At 42.2% G+C, this 27,808-nt stretch overlaps 1 non-coding gene and 1 pseudogene across 1 annotated transcript; both read left to right on the top strand.

The window, feature by feature from the left end:
- Positions 1-250: 250 nt before the first annotated feature.
- Positions 251-1,795, top strand: LOC103644984 (uncharacterized). The gene is made up of 3 exons (XR_004855366.1): positions 251-419; positions 1,258-1,362; positions 1,453-1,795. It is a non-coding gene; the product is annotated as an uncharacterized protein (transcript).
- An 8,516-nt stretch (positions 1,796-10,311) lies between these two features.
- LOC109943818 (uncharacterized) lies at positions 10,312-10,853 on the top strand (annotated as a pseudogene).
- The last annotated feature ends 16,955 nt before the right edge of the window (positions 10,854-27,808 follow it).

The raw sequence follows: 27,808 nt of genomic DNA, 5'->3' as shown, positions 1-27,808 counted from the left end.
AGCCAAAAATAATGGGAAAAGGGAAATACAATGTGACAGGTGCCTATTTTTGGTAAAATGTTAGTCTATACATGATGTGATTGTGGAGTTGGTGTATCTTTTTTGAACCTGAGAATAAACTTCTTATACTATAATTAGGCAATAAGAGTGAGTTTTCCATGTATTCACGTTTGTAGCAGTGTGGCGTGATCTAGAATGGTGGCTTCTGCATAACCCTATGTCTGACATGATTGCTTACTCTGTTGCCACATCATATGTTTGTTTTTTCTTACTCCAGCTACATATTCTAAGTCTATATTATTTTTACATGCTTATTTGATACACAGGAAAGTTGTGTGAAGAACAAACTTAATCGTGAAAAAGTACAGTATCAACAATGCACAGGCTCTCAGTCCTACATTGCAAAGGCTTTTATATTGGTAAGAAAATAACCATTGTTTACTTATCTGCATAGTTGAATGATATGTGAATGTGTAATATTGCCAATAGAGTCAGTTTAACATCTATTTTACCTCATATAGTTGCCCCTGGTTGTTACATTTGTGTTCACTTACATTTCTTGATTATGCAACAAACTTTATTTTATGTGCATAGTTGAATAATCTATGAATGTGTAATGCTGCAAATGAACACCCATAACCATTTAAAGAGGTGGTTATTATGTGTGCTTGCTTCCATTAATTAGAGAGCATGTCTCCTAAATCATTTTTATTGTATTGTTAATAGTTTATTAACAGGTCATCCACCAAACTATAATGTTTTAGGTTGTAGCTACGGTACCTACAAGCTTCCTAATCCTCCTTATTTGAGCATTGTGAAGTTCCTCATGCTCTTTCTGCAAAAAGTCCATTTATATATTCATCAAGTATTGGATAGATAGAACAATAATAACAGAGAATGTATAGCTTGCTGTTTTTCTATTTCTGTATTCGATTCTAACATCTCTAACATCTCTGTTTTTGTAATCGACTCTAACATCTCTCTAGCATTTAAATATATATATATATAGCTTGCTAAAGCATTTAGATATGCAGTAATCGACTCTAACATCTATGTTTCTATTTATGTATACCAAAGCACAATGAAACATCTTTGTTTGCTCATATAGTTGTTCCTGATTGCTTCATTTATAGTTTTATTTAAATGCTTTAGCACTGTTCATATCTAAAATGCATTTTTAAATTGTTATTTTGAAAACCTACTTGTACCTTATTTTAATACCTTCATTCTCACCGGACTCATTTTATATCATTTCAGAAGCAAGAAAAATATAAGGACGTGGAACCTAGTGCAATTGATCTTTTCAAGGACATGCATTGTAGCAAAAAGAAAGGTTTTAGTGAAAATGTTCAGAAAGCTATTGTAAGTGCTTGTTTTCCTTTCATGTTTGTAATAACAACTTGCAACTTGTGGTATACTATACTGATGAATAACCTTCAAATTTTATATTAGGTTGACATGGAAGAAATGGTAGCAGCACCAGTTCAGGATGGACAACAACCAAAATCTCCTACAGAAGTTGTTTCTAATGTGCTACCAGGCTCCAGTGTGTTCCTACACAATGTTGGTCTTAAGTCCGCCTCCAAGAAAAGCTCCACAACGACTGTTTCTGCAAAGGTTCAACAACTTCAGGATGAACTAGAAACCGAGAAGCAAGAAAAAGATGGCCTTCGGGAAGAAGTGGAAACCTTGAAGGCTCAAGCACAAGCATCTCAGGAGACCATTAGTAGTATGAAGAGGTCGATGGAAGAAAATAACAACCTCCTTCGTCAACTATTAAGCTTCAATCGAGGCCAAGTGCCTCCATCATAAGTCTGGTTGACCACTATAGGACCTGCAGCCTTATGGCTGTTATTGTGGCTAGTTACAGTAGCTCTAGATTTGAAGTTATAGGATCATTTTTCAATTATGCTTAATGTTTAATACTTTGAGTTGAAGTTATTGGATTTGTTTTGGATTTTAAGTTAAAGGATTTGCAGATATATGTTTTAAAGTTATATTATTCTCTTCTAGATGAAATATTTGTGTTGAACAAATTCATATGATATTTTGGTTCTGATGTGTAATATTCTATGATGATATGAATGCATATGATGTATTCCTTGCGATGATGATTATATTTGTCACAAATGCTTTGTCAGCACATCACTTGCCGTGTCATCACATTTTATGACGAAACTTTTTGTCACAAATGTATTGCCACATAAGCGGCCAACACCTTTCAATTTGTGATGAAATTCCTCGTCACAACAATTATGCCATGTCATTGAATCTATGACAAATTTTTTTGTCATAAATGTTTTGCCACGTCACATACCACGTCATCACCATTAGCCACGTGGCAATGCATGTCAGTACGAATTGTGACATTTTTAGGGGCAATTATGACGTAATAGAGTGTCATAGATTTAGTGACGAAGCTAATATGCGTCATAGAATCAATGACGATTTTTTATCATCGTCATAGTACTCTATTTAACACGCACCTTCTGTGATGATGGCTTTTTCATCACAATGACGTCACCAAATCATAACTTGTGACAAATAAACACTAGTTAGTGACATAATCATTATGTCACAGCAGGCCTAAAAGGTTGTAGTCTAGCTCCGATCTCCTCAATCACTTTCTCATCTACTCGTAACAATACAAACAAACATTACATAGGATAAATTAACATCACACCAAACATGAGAATATAATGCATAATAATAATCTACGCATCGTAACGAGATCCTAGGTTCGAGAACCACTAACTTCAGAGTTATGATTAAGAAGATATGATTTTGCGAAGCTTGTGGTGATTAAATAGTGATACTGTGTTCTTTGTTGATGATAAATTGTGTGTGAAAAGTATTACTAGGAAGTGACTAGTTCATCTATATCTATGTTGTATCCTAAATAGATTATGGGTTAGTCATATTTGATTATAGACAAATTAACTTTGACTATAAAGATTAACCTCCCAATCAATGGCTAGTCAAATATTCATTTATACAAAATATGGGATACGACAAGATAATAACACTACTGCATAGATAATATTAATATGAATCTAACACAACTGGAACGGATCAATTTGGAGTTAAAACGACTAAGTTATGAATTTTCTAAACTCCTTTATATATATTTTTATACCCAATACCATTTTCTTTATTTATTTTCTCCTAGATCCACGATTGTGTGGCTAGGATTGACCGCGAGTACCAGTTCCAGATAGTACAGGGGTTGTCGTGCAAGTTCCAAGACTTAAATTAATTCCCTCCCCACACGCATTGGACGACGGGTTCATTTCTTAAAAATACAGGGGCTCCACTAGAGAGTGTCTGTGACGGAACCTCCCAAGGTATTAGGCCCACCTACAGTTGTCCTTGTCCTAAGGACCTTGGACAACCCTGTAGATGCACATAATCACTCGACAAGTTCGGTAACTGTATCTTCATCATTTCGCCCAAGAGCGCTTCACCCATCATGCAGATATTACATCACATCAGAGGAAAGAATAAGCGAAAGCATGTTACAATAACTTAATTTACATTCATAAAATATATAGAGACAGTATTATTATTGCAATACCAGGGTATTAAGAGTGCATAAAGTATTATTATTACAGGCTAGGGAGGCAAAACACCCTCCCGGACACAAGTTTATTGTTTTCAAAGTGCAAGGCCAACGTCTTCCCGCGACTGACTTCACTGCTGGGGTTCGTCCTTAGGTACCACCTTTGAACAAAAACAACAAAAGTCTGTTGTTTCCTCACCTACAACAACATGGGTTCGAAAACCCTAAGTACGGAGTGTACTTTCGCAAGTCTTACCCGACAAAGAAAAAGACTCTCAAGGATATGCTGGCTTGAGAGGGGGGGGGGTCAAGGTAAGGCTATTCAAGAATCAAAGACTCTATTTTGCAGAAATGCTTACTAACAGTGGATCCTTAAAAATCCAGTTTTATTATTAAGTTAAGTCATTACCTGCAGCTAGAGTTCTTTCTACCGTAGTTCAAGCACTTGGCCTGCACTAGCCGTCTTTTATCACCCTTTTTCTTGACTGGATTGCTACGTGTAGGGCAGTGACCAAGTCTTCATGTCCGAGAAGTAACGGCGATCCGAATCGATTAATACCCAACTGGGGATCTCCAACCACATGACATATGTAGCACTCAACCCTTGCATATGTCAACTCGCCACCGGGGTTCTCAAGACCAGACCGGGTTCACGCCAACCGAGAGCACAGATACACCACCGTCCAACCTCTTGCCACGGAGGGTACACACTACTCTCGCCATCTCTCCACTCCCATTGCGTGTTGGCCTTTCTGGTATTGGTCTGCCCGAGGCAAAGCTTACCCATGACGAGGCATGTGGCCAGTGAAAATGTCCTCAATCATCAAGCCTACATCGGTACGGTCCTTAATCGACTCAAACGGAGACACTACACCGAGACTTCCTTCTCGTGCAAGTCACCCGCCCTGTCTCAGCTTTATTATTTACAAACCCAAAATTTGGTACCTGACAGAGGTACATCTTGTCCGATGTTGAACCCATCATGCCCATGATGGATCCACCATCAAGTTTTATTTTTGAAAACATCCCATTCCACCTAAAGCATCATGTTTTGTTAAAACCAAAACAATTTTGTTTTCTAAAGCAAGACTAAGCATTAGAAAACCTTTTAACAAATCAGGTAATCAAGGAAGGGTAAACAGTTCCAAGGAAGGAAATGCAACAATTGGTTCAGCACCCAACTCCTATCACCTAATGCATCTTTCAAGTGATAAAGAGTTTAAAATCACAAGGAAAAGGTAAATGCACCGGGGCCTGCCTTGTGTTGTAGGGGATTCGGGATCTGTTCCATAGATATCAAAATAAAAACAATTCCCGGCAGGTGGAGTCTCAGTTGGTGGTGCAGTCTCTCCTTCTTCGACACTTACTTCTTCTTCGTTTTCTATACATAACCATACATATACATGAATGCTCATGTGATGCTATGAATATGCAATTATAATAGAGAGACATCAAGTTGGATCTTGAATACAACTTTCCTTCACGGTACACCTAAGTCACTAGGGTTTTCTAAGTCAACAGCCTAGTAGGGTTAGGAAGTTCTATGCTAAGAAACTAGGGTTTTGGGGTTTTGGGATCTAACAATATCCAAAGCGTACCAAATTTTACCCAAGGACTCTAATTATCAAATTAAACTTACCCTAAAAGTTTCATGATTTTTGGAACTATCAAATAATTTCTAAAATTCTAAAAGACTAGGTTTAGGTCTTATTAAATGCTACATAATTCATGGCTGGGGCTAAAAATCTTGGAACTATTTTTATTCAATACTAGGAGATTTTAGGAGTCTAGTAAAATTGGTCTCATATTTTTACCATTTTTCTAGAATTTTCTATAAATTCCCTAAGCCTGGCAGAAGAAGAAAAAGAAAAGGAATGAATAGTAACGAGCCCTATCTAGCCCGATTCGACCCACGTCCAGGCGAAACGCGCCCGCGCGCGCCCGTGTTGGCGGCTTTACACAGAAGACCTCAGCTTTTTGAACAAACAGTAAAGAACCCTGGGCACTATTTCCTTGTCTCACTGACGTTTGCACTTAGACACTTCCTCTTTCTTATCTTCGCAAACTCCAGTCCTCGATGGTGATCGCCGGTGAGCACGCCTTCCAGCGAACCTGTACCGGCCAAGACACTCAACGACCAGGGCTCTAGCTTGACAGACACTTAATGCCACCCTCGGCGACACTAATTCCCCAACTAATACTAATCCGGACCAGAGCATGCCTGCTCACGACGACGGCAAAAACCGAGAAGAAACTACAGTGTTCAGGGCAACCAAGCGCGGTCTAGTTCAATCAATCGACCCTACAAGCACAGGAGACCTAAGAGATGCTAGAACATCCAACAGAGAGGCATGAACCAACCTGAGGAGGGCTGGCCATAGTGAGAGAATCTCGGCAGCGCGGAAAACAGATTTGAGGGAAAAGAGAAATTGAGAGGCTATGGTGAACGATTGGAGGCAAGGACTGGTTCACTGGGTTCATAACAAGTAGTTGGAACAGGCCGAGGCATCAATTTAAAGAAGACGGCCGCGAGGAGGGCGAATTTGGACGGGGAAGTGCGCGTGGTGAAAAGGGGGAGGAGTCACCGGAGTTTGCTAACGTGGCGTTCACTGGTTTACGGTCTACGGTGGTCACTGTCGAGTCTTCATGGCTTGCGACGAGTGGTGAGATGACTTAAGGCGTGTCACAACCGAGCTAGACGGTGGCACAACGGCGACGGTCGCGTAGCCACGTCGCCAGTGCAAGTGGGTACGGCGACAGGGCGAAATAGTGCCCCAAGTTCATGTCCTGTGCGATATTTTCCACCCAGTGTAGTTATCTGCACTCCACCAGGCACGAATCACAACGGCGGCAAGGATCACGGTGTGGGATCACCGGCGGAGGTGCACAAAACCTGGCGATCTTCGTCAGGTTACTGTACCATCACGAACTCTCATCAGGGCTCCTAACAGAGCAAGTTTGAGAGCATTTTACTCCAAAAATCGTTCAGCGCCAGGTCAAGCTTGGTATAACAAAGTTGTTTACTAATGTTAGAGCTTCAACTTTTCCACATTGACCCTGACCTTATCTCCATTGAATTAACCATGAACTACTTCCAAAATTAACCAAATGTCACTGAACTAAGGTTTTCAGAGCTAAGTCTATCTGACAGTCCAGTTTCAAGTTCCTTTTCTCCCATTTTCATGTAGTACTAGGGCTTACTTGATCAAATTTGTACCCTTTACATAGCTCTACAAGTTTGATGTATTGACCTAGGTTAAATCCCTTATGAATTTAGAGACATAGATCTCCAAAGTTGGCTTCAATACATTGAATTTCAGACTTAGTCACATAGTGTTCATGTGACCCTTTTGCACTTAAGTCCAAATTCCATTATTCAACTTGAAAATTCTCCAATGTGAAAGTTACTTGGTTTGTGGTGTTCTATGACTTTGATATTTGCACTTTTGGTCCAAAAGTGCATAAAATTTACATTTACCCCTCTAGGGTTCCTATTAGGGTTTTCTAAGGTTTCTTTTAGGGTTTTGAGTACTTTAGGGTTTTTGTGCCACTAAAGCACATCAAATGTGATACCTTGTGAACATTTCTCATGGCTTATGAGTTTTTACTCATTTTGGCTTCACTTTAATCCATTGGCCCTAATTCTAGGGTCAAGTACCCTACCCTAAGGTTAAACACTCTTCAAGTCACATCATCACAACTTGTTTGAAAATTTTACCTAGTAAATGCATTCTAGGTGTAACAAACACATGAAATGTCAATGCACATGATGTTTTGCTCAAGTTTTAGTGCCAGTAAAACCAGGGGTGTTACAGTGTCTCGCCCGAAGGGGTACCAGCCGTTCTGAGTCGTCCGATCTCGGCCGAATGGCCCAAATTAGAACACGAATCAAAGGGATGGATATTGATCCGTGACCGATAGATCTAAGATCGATGGCTTAGATCACATATTGGCTTAATCAATTCTAGAGCATTGATCTCTTAGTCGACCGCACCAGATCTAAATTCGCGAATCGGTACGCTCAGCTAATCCTAGCCACACAATCGTTGATCTACTGTTACCCACGCATCCTCTCACCCTCGACACAGTTCATGGCGGCGCCCACGCCGGCGCACCCCCAACAGGTCCCTGGCCCCGCATTTCACAGCGAATCTAGGCGAAATCAATATGGAAAACCCAGTGAACATGATAAGCCTAACCTCAACAATGATGGTACTAGCGACGAGGTTGACCACGACGCAACGCAATCCCGCGTGGCGTCCCACTTCGACGAGGGATCCCCACCACCTAGAAGGCTCCTTACCCAACCTTAGGTCACGAACAGGCTCGCGCAGTGTCACCGAAGCCCGCCCACGTCGCGACCCGAGCACCGGATTGTGCAGGCAAGATCACCTCGATGGCAGCGCTCGAATTCCTTCTACTTCTCTCACACGACGTCGATGGTGAAAGGGAGAGGAAAGGAGAGGGTTGGTATTAATATCTAGTAAGTGACGCACGATCATCTAGCATTGAGAGGTCTTGACAAGGTCGTTGGGCCAGATGGGATCGCGAAGGCGACGGTTATGGCGCTGCATGCGACATTGGTGGCGCGGATCCGATCCTAGCTGCGGTAGGGTATGACGCGCGGGTCCCACGTGACAGCGATGGAACCGGCACGCGTGAGGCCTAGGTGACCGTAAATTGCTCGTGCGAGACCGACAAGCCGGGCCCGCTTGTCGGCCCCAACTCCAGGGGCTAGGCCACGCGGCAAGAATGGCTGAATGGGCCAAAAGTGAGGTCTGCGGCCTACGAGAGGGTTATGGTTGTTTTCTTTTTCTTTTTTTTCTTTATTTTCTTTGCACTCTCTATTCAATTTCAAAATTTTCAAACATAAACTTATCTCAAGAATTTGAATATAAATGCAAAAATAGAAGAACCTCAGCATGAGATGCATGTTTAGTTTAATTCTAGATTTGTTAATTGTCATCATTACAAGAGACTTATTATGCAATTAAAGGAAAACACCTAGACTTTTATAATCACCATTACTTTTATATTTTTATACCCAAAAATTTGGGTATTACACAAAATGCATTCCACTTTCCACTATTTCCCAAATACTAGGATGAAGAGAAAATAGATGACTACACATATTATGACTCCAAAACATAGTCTTCTCTATCAAAGTGAGGAGATTTTCTAAGTGGAATATATAACAAATGTGCATTTGATTTGTAAGGAATATGAGAATAATCAAAAGAATAGTTTTGATTAATAGTTTTCTTTTTCGACGAGAATCATCGTCGTCGTCGACCCTTGCTGAAAAAGAGGAGGCGTCGCTGTCGTAGTAGATTATCTTCTTGATGTGCCTCTTCTTCTTCCTGTCCTTCCTTTTATTGTTTGAGCCTGAGTCGGTGATCTTGTCACCTTTTGGCTCATCAATGTTGAGGATCTCCTTCTCCTTGTCGTTGATCACAATCCCCTTTCCCTTTGCATCCATCTCTTCAGGCGGTTAGTCCCTTGATGAAGAGAACGACTCTGATACCAATTGAGAGCACCTAGAGGGGGGAATAGGTGATCCTTTAAAAAACAGCTCAACAAAACAAACTTGGTCTAAAATGGATTAGTCTTCGAATGAAGAGTGTGATAGGTGACGACTTCTTCACTTAATTGCTCTCACAAGATGAGTATTAAACTTAGAGCAATATTGTAAGTGAAGTGAAGTGCTAGAAAGAATAGAATCGCAGTAAGGTAAAGTAAACAAGTGACCAGGCGATTTTTATCCTGTGGTTCGATCAAGCATAAAATGCTTGCCTACTCCAAGTTGTGGCGTCCCAATGGACGAGGGTTGCACTCAACCCCTCTCAAGTGATCCACTGATCAAGTTGAGTACCACGATTCTCTTTCTTATCTCAAGTTTTTCCCGTTGTGAGGAATCTCCACAATTTGGAGTCTCTCATGCCTTACACAATTGATCTCAAATAAACCACAAGAGTAAGGGCGAGTAGAACCACACCCAAGAGACAAAGTTACAACAACATACGCACACACGTCGAGAGAAGAGCACAAGAGACAACGCAGTAGAGTTACAACTTAAAACACGTGCTCGAATCTCAATCTATCAAAGCAAAAGTGTGGTCACAGTGTCTCAGTGTTCTAGGATGTTCAAAGAATGCTTGGTGTGCTGCTCCATGCGCCTAGGGGTCCCTAAGGGTCATATGAGCCATTGGAGCTCCATTTGGAAGGCCTTGATTGCCTTCTGTCCGTGGGCGCACCAGACTGTGCGGTGCACACCGGACAGTGAACAATGTGCGATTCCTTTCCTTGTTTGGCGAAGCCAACCATTGCCAACCTTGGGCTCCATGGCACGTCGAATAGTCCGATTGCGCACCAGACAGTCCAGTGCAACCTGGTGACCGTTGGCCAGGCACACGTGGCGCCTGCGATCGACCGTGGCTAGGCGCGCGGCTGGCACACTGGATGGTCTGGTGTACGCCGGACAGTTTGGCGCATTATAGCCGTGACACCCTTGTGTTTTCCCGAGAGCGGCCTATTCACCAGGGCTCCAGCCTGGGCATCAGACAGTGTCTGGTGCACACCGGACAGTCCCGTGCACCTTAGACTGGTGCAGGTTTGGCTAGATTGAGCCAAACCTCTCCATTTTGTTTTCTCTCGATTTGGGAAGCTGAAAGGGAAATGACCTCAAACATTTCCTATAATCGATTTTGGTGTTTGACGACCATCACAAACCTTATGGACTAACTAGTTTGCCTAGTTGATCTTTTCTCAGGTGCATAAAGTTCACATTCACATATAAGGAAAATAACCCATGGGGCAATTCTATAAGTATGGAGCAAAATCGATTTGCACCAGCCTGCAGCGAACCGGACTGTCCGGTGTGCACTGGACAGTGTCCGGTGCCCAGGCTGGAGCACCCATCGAACTAGCCACTCTCGGGAATTTGCAGTGCTCCTCGGCTAAAATTCACCGGATTGTCCGGCGTGCATTGGACTATTCGGTGAGCCCACGAAGCAATGGTCGACTTCGCCAACGGTCGACCGTGGTCGACTGCACCGCAGTCTGAAGCGTCAGAAGGTCAGAGGTAGTCTGCGATGTCATGTCGCACCGGACTGTCCTGTGTGCCACTGGACTGTCCGGTGCACCACAAAGATAGACGACTTCAACGGTCAACAGCTCCAAACCCCAACGATCAGCTAACGTGGCACTCAATGGACAATGAACAGTGGAGTGTCTGGTGCGCACCGGACTATCCAGTGTGCCCGTCGACAGAGAAGTCAGCCAACGGCTAGAATAGTGGTTAGGGCTATAAATATCCCCAGCCACCACCATTCAAGTCATCCAAGCTTTCCACTCTCTACACTCAATACAAGAAAGACATATTCAAAGCCTTCAATCCACTCCAAGTGCCATAATCAAGTCAAGTGATCAAAAGTGTTTAGTGACTTGAGAGAGGGTGATTTGTGTTTCAATTGTTGCTCTTTTTGCTTGGTTTCTTCCTTCTTCTCCTTCTAAACTTAACAAGTGTTTTGCAAAGCAAGCAAGAGACATCTAATTGTGTGGTGATCCTTGCGGGGTCTTAGTGACCCGTGAGATTAAGAAGAAGCACTTGACTAGTCTAGGTGACCGATTGAGAGAAGGAAAGGGTTGAAATAGGCCGGCCTTTGTGGCCTCCTCAACGGGGAGTAGGTTCATTGGAACCGAACCTCGGGAAACAAATCGCCGTGTTCATTTGTCTTGATCATCACCATTCGATTTGTTTCTTCCCTCTGCTCTCTCTCTCAAAGTTCTCTTGCTCACATTGTTTTGAGTTAGCTCCCAAAGTTATCCGCATTGATTGAGCAACTCATAGCAAGAAGAACTATCTTCCGCACTCCAAATTCACAGTTATTTATTTCTAACCCTAACCCCGGGTGAAGTGCGTGTTCAAAGTTTATAATTTTCAGGTTTCGCCTATTCACCCCCACTAGGCGACTTTCAATTGGTATCAGAGCTCGGTACTTCATTAGAGTTTAACAACTCGAAGTGATGTCAGGAGAACACGCTAAAAGGGAGATGGTCACCAGGGAAAAGCTCAGATCTTCGGGAAAGAAGAATGAAGAAAGGACTCCATCGAAGGAGGCCGGCGACAAGCACAAGGAGCACAAGGATGAATCCACCGGCTCCATCAAGTCACATAAGAAGGGTGACAAGAAGAACAAGAAGATGAAGAAGGTCATCTACTATTGGGGGTCTTCTTCTCTACCGAAGGTCGTCAAGCCAAAAACACCTTCGACAAGATAATACAAAGGCTCGCCGAAACTATCATCAACCTCGGCTTTGCTTCTCAAGTCGAAGACTTTATGTACAAGCAACACTGCAGAATGCCGAAGCTCAATAGGTTCGGCTCGGACCAAGCAAAGAAATAAAAGACTAAATAGACCTTATTAGCTTTAGTTGCTTGTAAATAAGCGTTTAAGGGTACGAATGTAATTTTATCTGGGCTGCGTCCCGTGCCTATAAATAGATGAACAGTAACCTTGTACGGTTCAAGCTGGATTGTATTCACTCTCTGGCATCCACACCTTCGACCAAGCCAAAGGTACCAATGTAATATTAACATTGTTGATATTCATTTCTGTTTTATGGAATATAAGAGTAAATCAATTAATGAGATACAATTATCATATTTATTCCTTCACATTCCTACTTGCATATTAAATGATGAAGGTATGTCCTTCTTGACCTTCGTCTAGCGAAGCTTTATCCTCATGAGGAGATAATGCTTCGGATGGGCGAAGGTCCTTAATGTTTAAGAATTGTGTTGCCTTGTTCTTGATTCACAACATTTGAGAACAAGTGACCAACATTGGTGCCCACCTCTGGTGAACTCACTTCCACAATTGCGACAATGGCTTCGCAAGGCAACCAAGCTGTGGCACCTTTGGCTACGAAGCTGGTGCTCCCAATCATAGGCGGCTCAAGTTCTGAACCAGCCAACAAGAAGCAGAAGAAGGAAGCACAGAGAAGGGTACAACATGTTGGAGTCCAAGGACCCTTCATCAAGTCCAAGTGGTCTCATATACCAATCACCTTCTCCTAGGAAGACCTTCATCTCAAGGATTATCCTCACAATGATGCAATGGTTATATCTTGTGTCATCAAGGGGTTCCTGGTCCATAATGTCCTAGTAGACACAGGCAGTGCGACAGACATCATCTTTGCAAAGGCTTTCAGGCAAATGCAAGAGCCGGATGACAAGATACATGATGCAACGCACCCCCTCTGTGGCTTCGGAGGAAGACAGATCGTGGCACTCGGCAAGATAACTATGCCGATAACCTTCGACTATGTTCACAATACAAGGACAAAACATGTTGTTTTCGACATTGTCGATATGGAGTACCCCTACAATGCAATTATTGGTCGAGGGACGCTGAACGCCTTCGAAGCAATACTCCACCCAGCATATCTTTGCATGAAGATACCTTCTGACCAAGGGCCTATCGTTGTACATGGAAGCCTAGAGGCTGCCAGGAGAGTCGTAGGGAACTAGACGGATTCGAAAGCCATCCATAACATAGATGAAGCCGAAGCTCATCAACAATTCAAGCATAAAAGAGAAAAGGCTGCTTCAGCAGATCAACCAAAGCCAATGCTTTTGTGTGATGACATAGCCGAATAGAAGGTACTGTTGGAATCCCAATTATCTAATGAACAAGAGAAGACTTTGTTGAAATTCCTGTTCAACAACAAGGATGTTTTTGCTTGGTCAGCCAATGGTCTGTGTGGTGTCAATAGAGATGTCATTGAGCACTCACTCAGTGTAGACACGACCTTTAGGCCAAGAAAGTAGAGGCTTTAGAAAATGTCCGATGATAAAGCCGAAGGCGCACGAAACAAAGTGAAAAGGCTTTGAGTGCCGATGTTATCAGAGAAGTAACATACCCAGAGTGGTTGGCCAATACTATAATGGTAAAGAAAGCTAATGGAAAATGGAGATTGTGCATCGACTTCATAGACCTCAATAAGGCATGCCCGAAAGATGAATTCCCATTGCCAAGAATATATTCCCTTGTAGATGCAGCATCTACTTCAGAGCTTATGAGCTTATTGGACTGCTACTCAGACTATCATCAAATCTGGATGAAGAAGGACGATGAGCCTAAGATAAGTTTCATAACCCCTAGTGGCACCTATTGCTACCTTCGGATGCCCGAGGGGCTCAAGAATGCTGGAGGAAGCTTCACCAGGATGACTGCCAAAGTCCTTCACTCCCAAATTGGCAGAAACATTTGCTAACTTCAGAAGAGCCGGTCTTAAACTAAATCCAGAGAAATGTGTCTTCGAAGTGAAGAAGGGCAAATTTCTTGGTTGCTTGGTTTCAACAAAGGGTATCGAAGCTAATCCAAGTCAGATAGAAGATATACTTCGGATGGAGCCACCAAAGTCAAGAAAGGGTGCCCAGAGGTTGACAGGGAGGCTGGCATCATTGAACAGATTTATTTCAAGATCAGCAGAGAGGAATTTGCCATTCTTCGAAGTGCTAAAGTCAGCCGAAGTCTTTCAATGGGGACCAACTCAGCAAAAAGCCTTCGAAGAACTAAAGCAGTACTTGATAGAGCTGACAACCTTAACTCCACCTTCGTCAGGAACTCCTTTTTTACTGTACGTAGCTGCTTCCCACGCTGCGGTTAGTGCAGCGCTGGTACAAGAGAAGCAGGATGGCCAGGCAAGAAAACAAGTGCCAGTGTACTTTGTTTTCGAAGTACTTAGTGCATCAAAGAAAAATTATACAGAGTTAGAGAAGGTACTATATGCTGTATTAATGGCTTCCAGGAAGCTTCGACATTACTGCCAAGCATACCATATCATAGTACCTTCTTCACAACCCCCTCAAGGACATAATGAGAAATAAAGTAGCCACATGAAGGGTCGGAAAATGGGCTGCAGAATTGAACGAATTCACTATCGATTTCGTTCATAGATCTTCGATCCAATCCCAAGCGTTAGCAGACTTCATTGTTGATTGGACGCCAGGGGCTCAGGACGAAGACAAAACAACTGATGCCAAAGCCTTGACTGTATTTTGTGATGGGTCCTAGGGAACCTTCGGCGTAGGAGCAGCTGCTGTTTTAATTTCACCATAAAAAATCAAAACCTGCTATGTAGCAAGATTAGACTTCACCTTCACAAATAACATTGCAGAGTACAAAGCCCTTCTCTTGGGGCTTCGAAAGCTTAAGGCAATGGGAATAAGAAGGGCAATACTCTAATCTGACTCACAAGTCATCTCAGGACACATTGACAAATTAGCAAAGGGACCCAAAGCTAGAAAAATATTTGGACGCAGTCCGAAGGATGGAAGCCTCTTTCGAAGGTTTCTCTGTAAAAATATCCCGACAGGAGAAAATGAGCACATAGATTTGTTAGCCAAATCAGCGGCACAAGGGATTCCGTTACTTTTGGAGGTGTTCTTTGAAACAATAAAAGCACCTTCGGTCGAGCTTATGGAAAGGGCAGTGCTCACAATCTCACCATTGCACATTGAAGATTGGAGGACTGAGATCGTATCTTTCCTCCAGGGCAATTGCCTTTCAGATGATGACGTTTACAATAAAAAGAATGGAAGCAAGAGCATGACCCTATGTAATTATAGAGGGGGAATTATACAAACAAGGAGTTTGCTCTCCATTGCTCAAATGCTTGTCCATAGCTGAAGGTCAAGAATTGATGAAGGAGATACATGCAGGATTGTGTGGAGCTCATATTGGGTCTAGGCCTTTGCTGGGGAAGGTTTTTAGACAATAATTTTACTGGCCGAAGGCAGCTTCGGATGCAGCAGATTTGGTTTAAAAATGTGAAAATTGCCAAAGATGCGTCAGAGACCAGAAACAACCTTCGTCTTTAACCCAGCTAATACAGCCTACTTAGCCACTACAAAGGTAGGGCCTGGATTTGTTAGGTCCACTTCCACCAGCACAAGGCAACTTGAAATATGTTGTAGTGGCAGTGGAGTACTTCTCTAAGTGGATCGAAGCAAAGTCCTTAGATACAATAACTTTAGCCATAGTACAGAAATTCTTTTGGCAAAATATTGTTTGCCGCTTCGGTGTGCTGAAGGCTATCACGGTTGACAACGGAACTCAATTCGATGCTGAAACATTCAAAACCTTTTGTGACCAGATTGGTACAAAAATACACTTTGCATCAGTGAGACATCCGAACTCAAATGGATTGATAGAAAGAGCAAACAGAATCATAATAACAGGAATAATGAAGTCAATTTTCAACCAGTCCAAAGGAAAGTGGCCAAATGAACTAATAAAGGTGGTGTGGAACCACAACACTGCCATTTCAAGGTCAACAGGATTTACTCCATTTAGGCTTCTGTTTGGTGACGAAGCAATAACACCGGAAGAAGCAAGAAGGGGCTCAATAAGGACCTTGGCTTCGGCAGAAGATGAAGAGGGTTGCAAAATAACAAAAGACACCATAGAAGGGACCAGGCTCCAAGCAGTAGACCACATCAATAAGTACCAGGCTAAAAGAATCACATGGCGCGACCACAAGGTAAAATTAAAGAACATCAAGCCAGGACATTTGGTGCTTCGTAGAGTGGCCAACCCAGATACAGTGGGGAAGCTTCAGTTTAAGTGGGAAGGCCCCTTTTTGGTGGTATCTTCGTCGAGACCTGGATCTTATAGGCTGAAAGACATGGATGGCAATGACATATCAAGGTCTAGGAAAGCGGATGAGCTTCGAAGGTATTACGTGTAAACTATGAAATTTTCTTATTTTTTCCTATGGCACCCTTTTCCTTTCAAGAGGGGAGAAAGGTTTTTAATGGGGCCATAGGTTGTAATTTTCATTTTTTGTATAGCCTTGTGCAATACAAGGGCCAAATTCTCCCACATGTAAAATGTAAAATCTGGGACTACACCGTCGAGTTTAAAAGCCGTGAAGAAGCTCAAAAGTCGTTCCTAAAGGGACGCAGACTAAGTTACGAAGCTCCAAAGTCGTTCCTAAAGGGACGCAAAGTAAGTTATGAAGCTCCAAAGTCGTTCCTAAGGGAATGCAGAGCTAAAATGCCACCTAAATCAAAGGTGAAGAAGCTCTAAAGTCGTTCCTAAGGGGATGCAGAGTTTAAATGCCACCTAAGTAAAATGTGAAGAAGCTCCAAAGTCGTTCCCAAGGGAATGCAGAGCTTAAATACCACCTAAGTAAAAGGTGAAGAGACTCAAAAGTCGTTCCTCAGTGGATGCAGAGTCTGGGTGTGTTTTTGACATACATTTGCAATTTCATCACATCATCTTTTGCATTCATACAAACATTCATTAGACATTCGTAGGCTCATCATCATCGTGACATAAAGCACAAACATTAACAGGAAAACAGGAGATGACTGTCTTCAATGAAAAAGGTTTCGAAGATGCTTTGTATCAAATGAAACTACGTTGTATACGAGGGTGCTTCGTCTCAAATGAAATCTGGTTGCATATGAAAATGCTTCGATATGAACGAAAAGAGGGGATGGTGTTTTTCGCCTTCAGCTCAAAAAGGCTACCAACATTTGTTTCGTCCAGAGCAAAGCAGTTCACACATGAAGCAAAAGGTAAAATGGTATTACAAAATATTTACAAATGTTTACAATAATTTGTTCATTTTCAATTGCAAGTTTTTGTCATATGGTACAAAGCGTTTCCAAGTGTTTCTACAGATGACTACAAAGGGAGATTCTAAGGTCTTCTTCAGTATTTCAGAACTAGCTTCGGCTCATCGACCTTCGGTACCATCATTCTGTAGAATAACAAAGTGCAAGGTAATCAAAAATCTGATAAGGAAAATTTAATGTAAAAAAACAAAGGTAAGGTCCCATACCGTGTTAAGCAGTTTTCGGGCTTCGTCTCCAGCCAATTCACGCCCGCCCTTATCCCAAATTTGGGTAATAATCCTGTTCCGTTTGTGTTGGGGGCCTTCATCTTCTGAAGGTCCTCAAAAACACAACTAACATGTTTTCCAGTATAATACTGTCACAGGAAGCTTCGGCTTTAAGATGAAGGTGTGCATGGTATGAAAAGGGCGATCTGGAAGAACAATGAACCAGCTCCGAAGCTGTGGGTGAAGAAGCTTCGGCTTAGCACAAGGACAGTGGTGAAGAATGAAACAGACCTGAGGGGGAAAGACTGCTTACCCCTTGACAGTTTACCTTTTGGCTAATAGTAAATGCCAGGAACATGAATGTAATTTTGCCCAGGCTGCGTCCTGTGCCTATAAATAGATGAACAGTAACACCATACTTTTCACGCTGACTTGTAATCATTCACGCGTCACTCCTGCCTTTTACCTTCTGTCAAGCCGAAGGTACAAATGTAATTCAAATATTGTTGATGATTGCTTATGCTTATAAGATAAATAAATATATGAATAGTCTGATCATTCGAAATGATTATACATATTCCCTCTACGTGTTATATGTCTTTGTTTACATACTTGTTTATCGAAATGACGAAGGTCTGCCCTTCGTGACCTTCGTCCGAAGATCATTATGACCTAAGGGAGATAATGCTTCGAAGGACGAAGGTCTTTAACCATTAACACTTGTGTTGCCTTGTTCTTGATTCATAGCATTTGAGAACAAGTGACCAACATTGGTGCCCACCTCCGGTGAACTCACTTGACCACCTTCGGCAAGCTTTGACCTTCGTCATGCCGCCAAAGAAGACGGCAGGGCCAGGGGCTGCACTGCAGCCACTGGACGTTAATCAGGAAAGGCTACGTGAAGCTAGGAGCCAGAAGAGGAAGGCTACCAGCCCAACACCTCAGGAGGAGGAGTTGGACCAAGAAATCAGGGACATTGAAGCCATCCATCAATAGGTTCAGAAGAAGAAAGCAAAATGCTTCGTCTCGCCGATCTTCAAAGGAAGATTGATGAGGTCGCTGAGGAAATGCGTCATCTCACCCAGGATGATCAAGACCGAAGGCCTCAACACAGAGAGCTTCGTCAAGACAATTCATACAACAAGGATGAATGGTATGATGATTTTCATCATGGAAATTTTCCTTTTGTTGATGCTTCTCCTCTGGTAGCAGAGTTGCAGGCTACCCCATGGCCCCCATCATACAAGCCACCTCAGCTTCCTATGTATGATGGGCACTCAGACCCGAAGTAGTTCTTAATGAGCTACGGGGCAACCATATCTTCATATGGGGGCAATACTGTAGTCATGGCGAAATCCTTCGTCATGGCATTCAAAAGTGTGGCACAAACTTGGTACTCATCTCTCCGGCCAGGGACAATCACATCATGGAAGAAGCTCAAGGATATGCTAATCACTAGCTTCCAAGGCTTTCAGACAAAGCCAGTCACTGCTCAGGCTTTGTTTCAGTGCACGCAAGACCATGAGGAGTACCTTCAGGCATATGTCCGAAGGTTCCTGTGTCGAAGAGCACAAGCGCCTACGATGCCCAATGAAATTGTCATTGAGGCCATGATCAAGGGGCTTCGGCAAGGACCTACGACTCAGTATTTTGCCAGGAAACCCCCACAAACCATGGAGAAGCTTCTTCAGAAAATGGATGAGTATATCTGGGCTGATAATGATTTCTGCCAAAGAAGGGAATAAGCATACAGGTTTTCTTAGATGACCAGGGGCTTCGGAGGAAGAATTCACCCCAGGCACGTCAGATCGATCCATAATTCCAACCCAAGTCATGACAGAGGAAGTCAACCTCAAAGGCACCAACACAACTCCCAGTCTTTAGGGCCACAACAAAGCTCCTTCAGGCTACCAGCCCCAAGAGGCGGAGGCGACAGATGCCTCGGAGGAAGATACAGAGATCAGCCTAGAAGACTATATTGCTTATTCCGCGATGAAGACAAGGGCCACACCACAAGAACATGACAAGTCCCAATTCAAAAGCAAAAGGAGATTGCCGAAGCTGAGGCACGACAGAATCAGCCGAAGAAGGTCCTACATACTGCCTCATGCTACTCTCCCTATGTCCCATAGTACGTAGGTAATCAACAGCCTACGGCCTCTGTCGCTTCGGCAAGTCACTCTCAAGCTTCCTGGGTCCAGCTCCCACTACCACCACCGCTACCACCTACTCTGACCCGAAGCCAGCAGCTAGAAGGGCACCAGCACGCTCAACAGCAGCGCGATTTTTGGGAGGAGTCCGAAGCTCGCACAGTCAACAGCACTGTGCCTGAATGCAAGCACATCTACTAAAGAATATCCTACCCTTGATGTATCTTTATCTTTTCTGTTATCTTATTTTTCTTGTATGAAAACAAGTCACGAAGGACTGAATTTTGGTCTCATGTCATAATTGTGCCTGTATCATTGAGTAAAATTGTCACACCCGGTTCCAAGGGGCAGAGACGGGTGCATCACATATGTGTGCCAGGATCTATTTCCACACATATGTTGATGTCACAAGTGTAATATATCAAAAGAACAATGCATAAAAGCGTAAATAACGATTATATTAACATATTACACTTCGAACAGACATAATGTCTTAACCTTTATTCATCAAAGTAAAGTGAAACATGGACATCCATCCACAGGAAGATGACCGGGGGTATCACTAGACTAGCATCCATGGAGCTCAGCATCATAACTTCATCTGCAAACTTCTGATCAAAATTTAAGCAAGGTTGAGCTCACTTATGGTCGGGGCTCAGCAAGTGGGGGAAAATTAATGCAAGTTTAACAATGTGAGGCTAAGGTTGAGCAGTAAGCATTTTAGTTGGTCAACATTTTATTAACAACACATGTCTTACTAATAAGTGTGAATCCCATGTATTCCCATTAAACAAAGGTATAAGAGTATATCAAAAACACATAAGTGAAACCACTTAAGCAAACCATTGGCAGATCATCGGATCTCAATTTATTTCCATCTTCAAGTTCAATTATCATGTGAGGAGTCCAGGCTGCTCATAACCGTGAGCACGACTGATATATCAGTTTTACACTTTGCAGAGGTGCCGCATCTTTACCCATGAGTCACGATTCCCTTCTAGCCCGGGTTAGCTAGACCCGTATTCACTTCCGAGGTGAATGGCTAGGGTCTCACTACGAGGCTTTTCCCTAGAGTCCTCAATATGCGAATGCTGGAGATGGTCAACTGCATAAGGTACACCAAATGTAACCATCTTATATTCCAGACTACAGGGTAAAGCTTTGGGAACTATGCCCGTATCCAATCCGCCTGAGCCGGAACTATAAGCGCTTGCTAGATGCCCCCGTTCCGGTCGACCACGACCAGCACCCAACATAAGACTTCCCTAGTTATTTAGCCAAGGGCGTCCCATACCACCCTCATGGTAGCACTGTTTTCCTGGGTGGTCACTCCATGATCCAATTAATATGCAATAATCTTGTTTAACCATCGGGTTAACAACAATAATGTAAACTTACCATTTGGAACATTAATATCATAAGCAGGAGTGACTGCATAAAGTTAAGTTATAGCAATAGCATAGCTAGGAAGGTAAAGTATAATACCCAGGTTTGATAAAGGAATAAGGTTGAAAAAGTTAGGGGTATCTAAATAGGTAACCCATCAAATTATGCATATACATCCAAGAATAAATTTATTAAATGTATTGTTTGGGATCAAACAGAGTATGAAGAGGGAAAAGTCCACTTGCCTTGCTTATTGAAAACTTGAGTTTCTTCCACGGATAGGAATAGATCTTGATTCTTAACTACTAGATCAACCACTGAATATCACACAAACAAACAAGAAGAACAAACACCACTCAATAACATACAACATTCACCATACGTAAAGCTAAAAGAAAGTCTAACGAAAAGAGCATTCGCTTTTCAAAAACATTACACGCACGGGTTATAATAAAAAGGTATTCTTTTAAAAAATGTTTGATCTATACTTTATAAAACAAGAAATGAGCTTATAAATATCTTAATTAAAATATACAAATATTAGGTTCATCAATTTAATCTTTTATAAAACGTCATATGTGATATGTCTAAGATTAATGGTTTATAAGATGATAAAACACGTTATAACAATATTAAACCTTTTTAACCTTTTAGAAAAGATATATGTTATATATCTAAGGTTAATGGGCTACGAAACACATTATTAATTTTAGAAGCATTATAGAATATATTATAATTCATTGTTAAACCTTCACTTAAGATAAACTATATAAGTCTAATTAGGTTTTATGTGAAAAGATCATTATTATTAAACACCTATTTTATGAAAAGCTAGGTTATAGGCCCTTAAGTAGATTTTCATGCAAAAGATAATGAACAAATAACCATCTTTTATTTTTATTAGAAGGTACATGGTCTATATTCTTTATTAAGAAAGTTATATACAAAACCATATATAAACTAACATTTTAATTATTATTAAAGAACATGAACACTAATTTCCTTAGTGTATTCTTTAGGAAAAACTAAGTGATTCGTATATAATGTGGACTAACTTCTATGAAATCATTAATCATGCCATAAATCTAGTTAAGAACAAATTGACTATAGGTTTGATTAATAAATTATGATAAAGGATAATAATCTATTAATTATCTTTAATTCTAAATTAGGATCAAATGGTCCAATTCATTAAAAAGGAAACTATGTTCAACAATATTTAATCTATCATTTTAGTTATGTGGGTGAATATTATTAGAAATCCTTATCTGGCATACACATAATTACCAATTACTTAAATATAAATACAAATCATAAAAACATAATTATATAATTATTTATCTTGTACATTTGATTAAGAAAAGGTATCTACATTTGTTTTTGACTTCATAATTAGAAAACTACGCATAATTCAGTTATAACAGTCATAAATTAGATTTAAATTAGAAAATAGGTGAACAGTCGCAAATACTGATTTTGCTGTATTTAGAACAGACATATAAAACTAATAAAACAATCGATTTGAATCTCAATTACATGACTTATAAAAATCATCGCACGAATTTATACGAAATTATGACTAGACTTTTATGGTGTAGCGTTCAAATTTTCACCTTCTTAAACTTCACGCTTGCAGTTGCAGAAGTGGAACAACACGGTCGGCGCTAGGGAATTGACAGGTGCTCGGCTCCACGACTACGCACCGGCGACAAGGTTCGAGTTGGACCTCTCATCGACAACAACATACACAACAAGGCATAAACAACAGGATGATTGGCAAGCTTCGGCGAGGGGTTGCGCAGAGGTACACGACAATGGCGAGCAGGGGTTCTTGACGTCGGGCGGGGCTCCGACGAGGGCATTCGACGGTGACAGGCACGACTGCTCCGGCGATGAAGGACACGGTGGCCAGCTCTGTGGGCGGCGCACGGCAAGAGAGGAGGGCGTGAGAGGCTAGGAGTCCGGGCTGGACTCAAGGGCGCAGCTTCGACATTTATAGAGGAAGGGAGGAAGATGGAGGGCGCTGGGAGAGAGAAGGGCGCGGTGGCGTCTTCAAGCACCATTAATGGCGACGTTAGTAGAGAGAAATCAGGGAGAGGGAAAGAAGGAAACATACGGCATTGAAGCTTCATTAATGTAGAGGAAGAACAAACGCGTCTGGGCACGACGCGTCGGGTGGCTGTGTGGGGCGGATGGCTCGGCCGTCAGGCTTGCTCAGGCGCGTGCAGGCACGGTGCTCGGGGCGGCTCTGTCGCGGCGCTGGGCACAAGCTGGCGCGGGTGGCGTGGCTCGGTGCGGTCGGGCGGCCTGGGTGCGGTCCTGGCGCAGGACTGCGCGATGTCTTGAGCACGGGCGTCGCTCGGTCTGCTCGCATGCAGGGGCGCAGGTGCAGGGTGGAGCTTTGGTCGGGCACGCAGGCTTGTGGAGACGTCCCTGGCAGCTGCGTCCTGGCGGCTCCTGTTGGGAAGAAAGGGAGGAGAGAGGAATGAGAGGAGGCGCGGGTGGGGCCCACACGCGAGTGAGAGGGGGGGTAAGTAGGGGGTGGTGGCGGCTAGTTAGGGTAGGAGGGGGCGGCGGTTGGGAGTGTATTGTGCCCATAGTGCCAAAAGGCGGCTAGGGTAGGGTGTAGTTTTTTCTTTTTTTTCTATTTCTTTGCTAAATTCAAAAAATATTTTTAAATAACCCTAAAATTCATAATAATTACACCAAAACTATTTATAAATAAAATATTTATTTTTGGACTAATAATTATTATATTATTTATTTGGATTTTCAATTAAGAAGAAATGCTATTAAATATTCAAAAATCAATTATGAGCAATAAAAAATCATTCCAAATGCAAATAAATAACAAACACTTAAAAGAAAATTAATTACCATAAATATCATTAATAACTAAATGATTTATTTTATTTGATGATTTTTAAAGTGTTACAAAAATGCTTCTTCCTAACAGACTTTCGAAGCTAGAAAAGTCTTTCCTAAGGGAACGAAGTATGTTCCGAAGATACAAAAAGTCATTCCTAAGGGAGCGCAGAGTAAGTTTCGAAGCTACAAAAAGCCGTTCTTAAGGGAGTGCAGAGTAAGTTCCGAGGCTCCAAAGTCGTTCCTAAGGGAATGCAGAGCCAAAATACCACCTAAATAAAAGGTGAAGAAGCTCCAAAGTCGTTCCTAAGGGGATGCGGAGCTTAAATACCACCGAAATAGAAGGTGAAGAAGCTCCAAAGTCGTTCCTAAGGGGATGCAGAGCTTAGATACCACCGAAATATAAGGTGAAGAAGCTCCAAAGTCATCCCTAAGGGGATGCAGAGCTTAAAGACTCCAAAGACGTCCCTAAGGGGATGCAGAGTCTTGGGTGTTTCAGTGTGGGCGTGTGTGTGTGTCCAACATAACCATCATATTGCATCATATCATCATACCATTCCGCATAAGATCACATCATACATCATATCGCATCAACAACAAAGATTGGGTACGAAGCAGATCTTCGACAATAATTTGTTGAATAAAACTGTGCTGAAGCACAAAGCAAACCTTTGGCAAATACAATTTTATCCGGAAAATCTGTTAACAGTATCACACAACAGATTTGCCATAAAAAGGGGCTTCTTTCTTTTTGAAGAATGAAAAGAAGGGAAGGTATTTTTTCGCCGAAGGCTCAAAAACGGTGTGTGCATAAATTTCATGCATCGCAAAGAAATATATTACATTAATTTACATGTCTGTTAATTGTCTCATACACAAAATTTTACATTGTATCATTACAATAAAAGCCTAATCTTCTCTAAGAATTTTCTCGGCGGCCTCATTCAGCAGCCTATCGACGACTTCGTCGACGATGGAATTAGCGACACTCATCACATCCAACGCCTCTTTCATGACGGGATCGTCCTAGGGGTCGTATGGCTCGGACAGCGGTGAGAGTTCAACTGTAGTAGTCAAACCGTTAGTCCGAAGCCAGAAAAAAACACCGAAGCTAAAATTCAAAAATAATACCTATACGTCTTGCACGCTCGGCAACTTGTTTGGCTCGTTTAGCTTCTTCTTGAGCATCATGGGTTTCTTTTTCATTCTTCTTTATGATTTCGTTGGCCAATTCTTGGCCACCGTTCACCCAAACATCAGAGTAAAATTTTCTGCCCACTAAAGTACCTTTGGCTGAGGGGTCATTCGTGTCGTCTGTGGAGAAGGCGGCTTCGGTCTAGGCTGCAGCTTTAACATGGTCACAACCAGTCTTCTCCAGAATTGCTGCAACCCCTCGAGCGCCGGTGAAGGCACAAATGTCCCCACGATCACTAAGGATCTCTTCAAAAGCTTCGGCTTCTCCGCTTATCCAATCAATAACACCCTCGGGGTCACCTCGAATGAAATTCTCTTCGGAAGAATATGCACCCACCATGGCAAAGTTGGTTTTCAATTTTCTTACGCAATCCAAGGATTTATCAATGCATCTCTCCTTGGATTCGCGAAGCTCCTCAACATTTTTCTCTAGCCTTGTGCTCGACCATTCACTTATTTCTTGCTTCACTTTTGCAAGTTCAAAATTTTCATTAGCTTCGACAAGTTTTTTCCGAAGGTCTTCAACTTCGGCTTTATGAGCTTCCGATTGAGCGTTAAATTTTGCTTCGCCTTTTTTCACTTTGTCCACCAATGAAAGTAGAATTTTATCTTTCTCCACGGCTTCATTTCTCAGCTTGATAACTTCTGACCGAAGGTTGCCGAGGGCTATCTGGCAGCTTTCATCTTAAGCATTCTTCTATGCCCCCAAAGCGTTGCTAAGAATTAAGCCCTGCAAAAAGATAAAGGATCCGCACGAGAATAAAAGACAAGATAATCTATTTTTAAGTTCATCACTACCGTACCTTCAGACTGTTGTACGCTAGGCTGTTCGCGAGGTCATCCTTTGACATGGCAGAGAGGCCAGCTTCAAGCTTCGGAAATCCCATATTTTTGGCCATCTCCCGGCAGACGGATATTTCCTTGTTGTCTGGGAGACAATATAGGAAATCATCTTCGTCCGTGCCATTGTACACCAAGGCCCCCTTTGGGTATTTCAGTTCTCGGGTGTAGTGTTTGGCTTCCGTGATTTCTTCTTCAGATAGCCTTTTTCCCGAAGTATGTCGAATAATAAAGTCAAGATCTTCAGACGGTGCTTCGGGAATAGGAGATTTAACTTTTTTGGGCACGTCTTTCTTCTCTAGAGCCATGCTAGCATCTGGAGATTCTTGCTTAGCTCTTTGCTCAGTTGCAGCAGGCTCTGTCTCGGCAGGCACTGAGGGCCCAGCTTTGGTTTCAGACAAGCCGTAACAGCTTCGGCAACCTTTTTTTGTAGGGGCAGGAGTCAATACCCTTGTTGACTCCATAACAGCGTCCAACACGCTTGCCATCCTTCTCCTCTTGGGAGTTATTGCAAAAGGTAAAATGGTATTACAAAATATTTACAAATGTTTACAATAATTTGTTCATTATCAATTGCAACTTTTTGTCATATGGTACAAAGGGTTTCCAAGTGTTTCTACAGATGACTACAAAGAGAGATTCTAAGGTCTTCTTCAGTATTTCAGAACTAGCTTCGGCTCATCGACCTTCAGTACCATCATTCTGTAGAATAACAAAGTGCAAGGTAATAAAAAATCTGATAAGGAAAATTCAAGGTAAAAGAACAAAGGTAAGGTCCCATACCGTGTTAAGCAGTTTTAGGGCTTCGTCTGCAGCCAATTCACGCCTGCCCTTATCCCAAATTTGGGTAATAAACTTGTTCCCTTTGTGTTGGGGGCCTTCATCTTCTGAAGGTCCTCAAAAACACAACTAACATGTTTTCCAGTATAATACTGTCACAGGAAGGTTGGGCTTTAAGATGAAGGTGTGCATGGTATGAAAAGCGCGATCTGGAAGAAGAATGAACTAGCTCCGAAGCTGTGGGTGAAGAAGCTTTGGCTTAGCACAAGGACAGTGGTGAAGAATGAAACCGACCTAAAGGGGAAAAGACTGCTTACCCCTTAACAATTTACCTTTTGGCTAACTGTAAATGTCAGGGACATGAATGTAATTTTGCCCAGGCTGCGTCCTGTGCCTATAAATATATGAACAGTAACACCATACTATTCACGCTGACTTGTAATCATTCACGCGTCACTCCTTCCTTATACCTTCTATCAAGCCGAAGGTACAAATGTAATTCAAATATTGTTGATGATTGCTTATGCTTATAAGATAAATAAATATATGAATAGTCTGATGATTCGAAATGATTATCCATATTCCCTCTGCGTGTTATATGTCTTTGTTTATATACTTGTTTATCAAAATCACGAAGGTATGCCCTTTGTGACCTTCATCTGAAGATCATTATGACCTAAGGGAGATAATGCTTCGAAGGACGAAGGTCTTTAACCATTAACACTTGTGTTGTCTTGTTCTTGATTCATAGCTTTTGAGAACAAGTGACCAACACTTTGCTTCGGGCTTCGGTTGGAACATCAACTAGATCCGATGATGAAAGATTGAAATTCAGCCTATTGACATCTCTCGCGTGATTGCATCTAACTTTTATGAAGGCGACAGCTGTACCACGAGAAGCTACCAGCGCATAGAAGTCTCCATGGCCGGTTATAACTTCGTCAAGGACATCAACCTCCTTTTCAATACATTCGAGTGCTCCGGGTATATCTTTGGTAGCGAGGTTGGTTTCCTCAGATGCAACTCCAACTGAATTGAAAATGCTTCTCAACCGAGCGGTGCATTGCTTGCAAACTCGAACCATCTCTCCTTCAGAGCCCTCAACACATCACTAAGCTTCGTATTTTTCTCAGTCTCAACCTTAAGTGTTGCTTCAAAGCTTCGTTTTCCTGGTTGA

The sequence above is a fragment of the Zea mays genome, chromosome 1, assembly GCF_902167145.1.
Source record: "Zea mays cultivar B73 chromosome 1, Zm-B73-REFERENCE-NAM-5.0, whole genome shotgun sequence".
In the NCBI taxonomy this organism is placed as follows: Eukaryota; Viridiplantae; Streptophyta; class Magnoliopsida; order Poales; family Poaceae; genus Zea; species Zea mays.
The sequence above is the reverse complement of the archived record's forward strand: the minus strand, read 5'-3'. Positions and strand labels throughout refer to the sequence as shown.